The following is an 8,026-nucleotide window of genomic DNA, read 5'->3' as shown; positions in this document are numbered from 1 at the left end:
ACCGAGAGGCTCTTGGGTCCCCTGCAGCATCTACCAAGAGGATCTTGGGTCCACTGCAGCATCTACCAAGAGGCTCTTGCTGCCAAGGGAATGCCTGACAGCTTGAAAGATGTTTTGGACACTACAGTGAAAATGGTTAACTTTGTCAAAGCAAGGCCCCTGAACTTGTGTATTTTCTGCACAATGCAATGATACGGGTAGAAACCATGTAACGCTTCTACAACAGACAGAAGTGCGCTGGTTATCAAGGGGCAAAGTATTGACAGGTTTTATTTAATTGAGAGACGAGCTTAAAGTTTTCTTTACTGATCATAATTTCACTTGTCTGACCGCTTAACCTTATTCTTATAAACTTCAATGGGATTAGGGACATCCCAAGGATGCTGGATATCACAGACCATTTTCAAATCAGATTGGAACCACATTCATAGGTGGTTTGAAATCAGAAACAAATCAAATTCATGGTCATGAACGGTTAAACTTTTTTTTGTCTCTTACGTGTTGGGCGCTAGCTACTCAGTTAACAGTTTGACAAGAAAATGTGCGAGCAAACTAGATTGTTTACACCCTAAGGTCGATGTCCCTGCCCCCGATTAAATATAATTAGCATAATTCAAAAACTACCCATAAAAATCCTTCAATTTAATCTAGAAATATCCGTTTTTTTTGCCTTGGACGTGTCTCAACCCTCCGCATCCGACTATGTCGCACTTCCGCATCTATGGGCTATAGTACTGTAGGAGAGGACAACTTAAAAATATATTTTGTATACCTAAAGGGTTCCTAAAATTCAAAATGAAATAGCTCAATTAGCCATGGTATGACCATCTTAAAACAATTCCATATTTTAGCTGTGTAGAATCCCCGAAAGAGATTCTGGAGGGAAATGACAATTCCATATGTTAGCTGTGTAGAATCCCCGAAAGAGATTCTGGAGGGAAATGACAATTCCATATGTTAGCTTAGTAGAATCCCCGAAATAGATTCTGGAGGGAAATGACAATTCCATATGTTAGCTTAGTAGAATCCCCTAAATAGATTCTGGAGGGAAATGACAATTCCATATGTTAGCTGTGTAGAATCCCCGAAAGAGATTCTGGAGGGAAATGACAATTCCATATGTTAGCTGTGTAGAATCCCCGAAAGAGATTCTGGAGGGAAATGACAATTCCATATGTTAGCTTAGTAGAATCCCCGAAATAGATTCTGGAGGGAAATGACAATTCCATATGTTAGCTTAGTAGAATCCCCAAAAGAGATTCTGGAGGGAAATGACAATTCCATATGTTAGCTTAGTAGAATCCCCTAAATAGATTCTGGAGGGAAATGACAATTCCATATGTTAGCTTAGTAGAATCCCCAAAAGAGATTCTGGAGGGAAATGACAATTCCATATGTTAGCTTAGTAGAATCCCTGAAAGAGATTCTGGAGGGAAATGACAATTCCATATGTTAGCTTAGTAGAATCCCTGAAAGAGATTCTGGAGGGAAATGACAATTCCATATGTTAGCTTAGTAGAATCCCTGAAAGAGATTCTGGAGGGAAATGGGAGGAGCCTGAAGAATGTCCAAAACAAACAGTTAAATTACCACAGTTAACCTCTCCACCCTGACCTCTGTGAGTCAACATGTAGTGTAACTATTCAACACAGTTAACCTCTCCACCCTGACCTCTGTGAGTCAACATGTATTCAACACAGTTAACCTCTCCACCCTGACCTCTGTGAGTCAACATGTATTCAACACAGTTAACCTCTCCACCCTGACCTCTGTGGGTCAACATGTAGTGTAACTATTCAGCACAGTTAACCTCTCCACCCTGACCTCTGTGAGTCAACACGTAGTGTAACTATTCAGCACAGTTAACCTCTCCACCCTGACTTCTGTGAGTCAACATGTATTCAACACAGTTAACCTCTCCACCCTGACCTCTGTGAGTCAACATGTAGTGTAACTATTCAACACAGTTATCCTCTCCACCCTGACCTCTGTGAGTCAACATGTAGTGTAACTATTCAACACAGTTATCCTCTCCACCCTGACCTCTGTGAGTCAACATGTATTCAACACAGTTAACCTCTCCACCCTGACCTCTGTGAGTCAACATGTAGTGTAACTATTCAACACAGTTAACCTCTCCACCCTGACCTCTGTGAGTCAACATGTAGTGTAACTATTCAACACAGTTAACCTCTCCACCCTGACCTCTGTGAGTCAACATGTATTCAACACAGTTAACCTCTCCACCCTGACCTCTGTGAGTCAACATGTATTCAACACAGTTAACCTGTCCACCCTGACCTCTGTGAGTCAACATGTAGTGTAACTATTCAGCACAGTTAACCTCTCCACCCTGACCTCTGTGAGTCAACATGTATTCAACACAGTTAACCTCTCCACCCTGACCTCTGGGAGTCAACATGTAGTGTAACTATTCAACACAGTTAACCTCTCCACCCTGACCTCTGTGAGTCAACATGTAGTGTAACTATTCAACACAGTTAACCTCTCCACCCTGACCTCTGTGAGTCAACATGTAGTGTAACTATTCAACACAGTTAACCTCTCCACCCTGACCTCTGTGAGTCAACATGTAGTGTAACTATTCAGCACAGTTAACCTCTCCACCCTGACCTCTGTGAGTCAACATGTAGTGTAACTATTCAACACAGTTAACCTCTCCACCCTGACCTCTGTGAGTCAACATGTAGTGTAACTATTCAGCACAGTTAACCTCTCCACCCTGACCTCTGTGAGTCAACATGTAGGGAAGGCTTCCTCTGACAGGTGGTTGGCCAGTCTATTTATAGACAAAGTGTGTTAGTGTTTTAGGAAACGGGGATCAATGCAGGACTCAGCAAGGGCTTATCCATGGGCTGGCTAGACTACTGTGGTGTGTGTGTGTGTGTGTGTGTGTGTGTGTCTGTGTCTGTGTGTGTGTGTGTGTGTGTGTGTGCTCTATAGGAAACTGGCAGGGGATCTCCACAGTAGACCCAGGTGTGTGTAGAAGGAAACACAATTAAAAATATTTAAAAATGTTTGTATCTTAAATAGCATGAGCAGTGCACATTTGTACCAGCTCCAGAAACTCTATATTTCATGAAATGCATAGTCTTAGGCTTAGTCGTTGCGTACGGGTGTTTCCAGTATATGGAGTTCGTGCCTGAAAAACACATTATTTCTTTAGGGTGCTGATGGTGCCGCCATGACGCCCCATTACAGCTGCCCTTAATACGATGTGCAAGTGGTGTCGTCCTGCGTCACACTTCCGGGTCCTGTCTTTTGAATGGGCTTGTTGATTATATCGACTTATTCATGAAAATGTTTTCATTTAAGATATACAGTACCAGTCAAAAGTTTTCATTTCCCCCGTTATTTAAATCAGTCTTCCAAACAGTGTGACTGGATGTGAAGTGTTTCACTTGTAAATGTTGATCATTGGCCTCGTCTAGTGGATTGGGCTGTCAATGACTCTACTAAAGGCTTGTCTAGAACGAGTCCCCTGCTCCCCCAGAATCTACTAAAGGCTTGGCTAGGACGAGTCCCCTGCTCCCCCAGACTCTACTAAAGGCTTAGCTAGGACGAGTCCCCTGCTCCCCCAGACTCTACTAAAGGCTTGGCTTGGACGAGTCCCCTGCTCCCCCAGACTCTACTAAAGGCTTGGCTAGGACAAGTCCCCTGCTCCCCCAGACTCTACTAAAGGCTTGGCTAGGACGATTCCTCTGCTCCGCCAGACTCTACTAAAGGCTTGGCTAGGACGAGTCCCCTGCTCCCCCAGACTCTACTAAATGCTTGGCTAGGACGAGTCCCCTGCTACCCCAGACTCTACTAAATGCTTGGCTAGGACGAGTCCCCTGCTCCCCCAGACTCTACTAAAGGCTTGGCTAGGACGAGTCCCCTGCTCCCCCAGACTCTACTAAAGGCTTGGCTAGGACGAGTCCCCTGCTCCCCCAGACTCTACTAAAGGCTTGGCTAGGACGAGTCCCCTGCTCCCCCAGACTCTACTAAAGGCTTGGCTAGGACGAGTCCCCTGCTCGCCCACACTCTACTAAAGGCTTGGCTAGGACGAGTCCCCTGCTCCCCCAGACTCTTCTAAAGGCTTGGCTAGGACGAGTCCCCTGCTCCCCCAGACTCTTCTAAAGGCTTGGCTAGGATGAGTCCCCTGCTCCCCCAGACTCTACTAAAGGCTTGGCTAGGACGAGTCCCCTGCTCCCCCAGACTCTACTAAAGGCTTGGCTAGGACCAGTCCCCTGCTCCCCCAGACTCTTATGTGTGTTGGATTCCCAGTTTTATGTATGTTCTCTGTGTGACATGCGTCACTTACTGTGATTATTTCCAGGTGCTAGATGTTAGAGTCGATCAGGGTTTTACCATTAAATGGCCAGTATTTCCCCTGTGTCTGTGTACAGGTTGGCCTGCTCTGGGAGGATGAGAGAGGGGACGGTGTGGACTGATCCTAATTCTATGAACAAGTTGGTGAGTCTAAAAATAAGGCAGTCCATAAAGAAGGAGGCCGTATCCTCTGGAACACGGCTCAAATAGCAGCAGATCTGCCAACAAAGCAACGAAGCAACGCTAATTTACCTTAGAGATTGCTGTGGAAGCTGGATGTATTTCTGACACTGAACATGGCCATATTGGGCTCGTAACTCATCTGTTGCTTTGGTAGACTGTACTTCTTGCAACTCTGCTATCGACTGTATGGGATGAAATTGGAGTGTCAACAACAGCTCAGCAGTTGGGGTTTGATACTTTGACATTTCTATGTCAGCGGGTAACATTCCAAAACAACTTTAGGCTGAATGTAATTCTGACACCCAGTTTCGGGAACGTGGCCATTGGCTGGAGAAGTTCACTGACAGGGGGGGTCATCATGGGGACTACTTCTTCTAACATGTTGTATTTTTGTCTAAAGATCTGTAAAGCTTGATAGAAAAACACAACGGCTAATTGATCCATGTGTTTCTCCTTGTAAATGTCTGAGTTGAATATTACATTTACCCCTCCATTGACTTCACACTGCGTGCTGAAAAGACCTCATAACCTGTAATGTGGACCACAGAGAGATCCGGTTCAGAACAGCACATTATTTAGACCTTATTGGTCGACCACCAATAAGGTCCTCACATTGCTGACATTGGCTCCTGTAACAGACTTATCATGATATATTAGAGGCACATATCACCCTGAGATTACACAGACCCACAATGAATTTGAAAACAAATCCAATTTTGATACACTCCCATATCTATTGTTGAAATTCCACAGTGTGCCATCACAGCAGCAAGATTTGTGATCTGTTGTCACGAGAAAAGGTCAACCAGTGATGAACAAACACCATTGTAAATACAACCCATATTTATGCTTATTTATTTTCCCTTTTTGGACTTGAACTATTTGCACATAATTACAAAACTGTATATAGACATAATATAACATTTGAAATGTCTTTATTTTTTTGGAACTTTTATGAGCGTAATATTAACTGTTGATGTTTTTATTGTTAATTTCACTTTTTTGTTTATTATCTATTTCACTTGCTTTGTCAATGTAAACATCTGTTTCCCCCATGACATTAAAGCCCTTTGAATTTAACTGAATTGAATTGATTTGATATGTGACCTGAAAAATAAGATCTGAATGAAGTAAAGCTTGGTTGTTTTAGGGATCTAGCTTGGTTGTTTTAGGGATCCAGCTTGGTTGTTTTAGGGATCCAGCTTGGTTGTTTTAGGGATCCAGCTTGGTTGTTTTAGGGATCCAGCTTGGTTGTTTTAGGGATCCAGCTTGATTGTTTTAGGGATCCAGCTTGGTTGTTTTAGGGATCCAGCTTGGTTGTTTTAGGGATCCAGCTTGGTTGTTTTAGGGATCCAGCTTGGTTGTTTTAGGGATCCAGCTTGGTTGTTTTAGGGATCCAGCTTGGTGGTTTCAGGGATCCAGCTTGGTTGTTTTAGGGATCCAGCTTGGTTGTTTTGGGGATCCAGCTTGGTTGTTTTAGGGATCCAGCTTGGTTGTTTTAGGGATCCAGCTTGGTTGTTTTTAGGGATCCAGCTTGGTTGTTTTAGGGATCCAGCTTGGTTGTTTTAGGGATCCAGCTTGGTTGTTTTAGGGATCCAGCTTGGTTGTTTTAGGGATCCAGCTTGGTTGTTTTAGGGATCCAGCTTGGTTGTTTTAGGGATCCAGCTTGGTTGTTTTAGGGATCCAGCTTGGTTGTTTTAGGGATCCAGCTTGGTTGTTTTAGGGATCCAGCTTGGTTGTTTTAGGGATCTAGCTTGGTTGTTTTAGGGATCCAGCTTGGTTGTTTTAGGGATCCAGATCGGTTGTTTTAGGGATCCAGCTTGGTTGTTTTAGGGATCCAGCTTGGTTGTTTTAGGGATCCAGCTTGGTTGTTTTAGGGATCCAGCTTGGTGGTTTTAGGGATCGGCATGTGACATGTCATGTATTCTGACTGGCTGTGACATTTTAATGGATTGAATCATGTAGAAAGTGCTGCCGTGTGCCAAAGCTCTTGCGTGTCTCAGGAAAACTCCTGTCTGTGGGGATTAAACTACTTGGCGAGAACAGGGTAAGTGTTGAAAGCACCATTAAAATGTCTTGGATCAAGAGTTATTGTCTGATACTCCCAAGGTCCTGCCAAAATATTTTAAATATGTACAATGACAGTTTTATAATGTAATTTACTCAACGGTTTAATGACATCTGCCAGTTAACAGTGTATCAGAAGCCAGAAACTCCTGTTCTGGACAGACCCCATCCACATGGTGTGCAGGTTCTTATTCCACACCAGCACTATGTCCCTCGGATACCAAAACACAGGTCGAATATCATGCCAGATCTTTGCACATTAAAATAACTTTGAATGTCATAAACTCTTAGTCTGCATGGTGTTGATGTTCCCTCCACCCACAAACACGCCAAGTAAATATCTTGTGTCTAATAACAGTGGCATCTGCTCAACTAGTGCATCCAGCAGCTCCCCTCTATGGGGCTTCTTGTACTGATGTGCTGGGTGGACACTGCTCACAGAACAAACAGGAGGTATTCAGATGAAATGTTCTGAACATTGCTGATAGAAATGTATTGAATAGAGCTGACGTGATTCTCTATTCTACCTGACAGACAGTCATATCTGTTCTACACAATACATTTCTGTCTAAATGTCACCCTATTGAACATTAATATAGCTGGAACCATGATGATGCTATGAATTCAATAATGTCCCCATAATGTTGCTTGAGTATGATAATCAATATGTTGTTTTGTTGCAGACCAGGAGAACCAGTCCGTCCTGATTACGTAAGTTGTTTACTAAAATCTCACTTGAGAAAATGTTTCTACTGCATTATGTTGTGTCACTTGGGTGTGATATATTACATTATGAATGGATTAGGCTACGCATAGGAATGAGTCGATGAGCGGGGATATTTGTTAATTAGAGAGGTACAGGATAGAGGTACAGGATAGAGGTACAGGATAGAGGTACAGGATAGAGGATAGAGGTACAGGAGAGAGGTAGAGGAGAGAGGTACAGGAGAGAGGTAAAGAAGAGAGGTACAGGCTAGAGGTACAGGATAGAGGTACAGGATAGAGGTACAGGATAGAGGTACAGGATAGAGGATAGAGGTAGAGGAGAGAGGTACAGGAGAGAGGTACAGGAGAGAGGTACAGGAGAGAGGTACAGGATAGAGGTACAGGATAGAGGATAGAGGTACAGGATAAATGATCCCCCGTCTGTGGAATTCATCGTCCACATGATTAATACGATTACAATGAGTACATCCAACGTAACAAGGCATCTAGATATGGGTCAGGTCTTTGGCAAAGATGTATGAAGTAATGGACTGTGATCTGTTGTCCATAGAAATGTCGCTCATCACCACCAAGCCCTACAACTTCTCCATGTGCAGTCAAGGTCAAATCACTGTGGCCAGCATCAACGACAAGGAAGAGCTGGATGCCACAGACGTGAGTCAAACAAAGGGTTCCTCATATTCTATATATGGAATGGGTAGGACCACCGTACACACTG

The sequence above is a fragment of the Oncorhynchus mykiss genome, chromosome 1 (assembly GCF_013265735.2).
Source record: "Oncorhynchus mykiss isolate Arlee chromosome 1, USDA_OmykA_1.1, whole genome shotgun sequence".
In the NCBI taxonomy this organism is placed as follows: domain Eukaryota; kingdom Metazoa; phylum Chordata; class Actinopteri; order Salmoniformes; family Salmonidae; genus Oncorhynchus; species Oncorhynchus mykiss.
The sequence above is the reverse complement of the archived record's forward strand: the minus strand, read 5'-3'. Positions refer to the sequence as shown.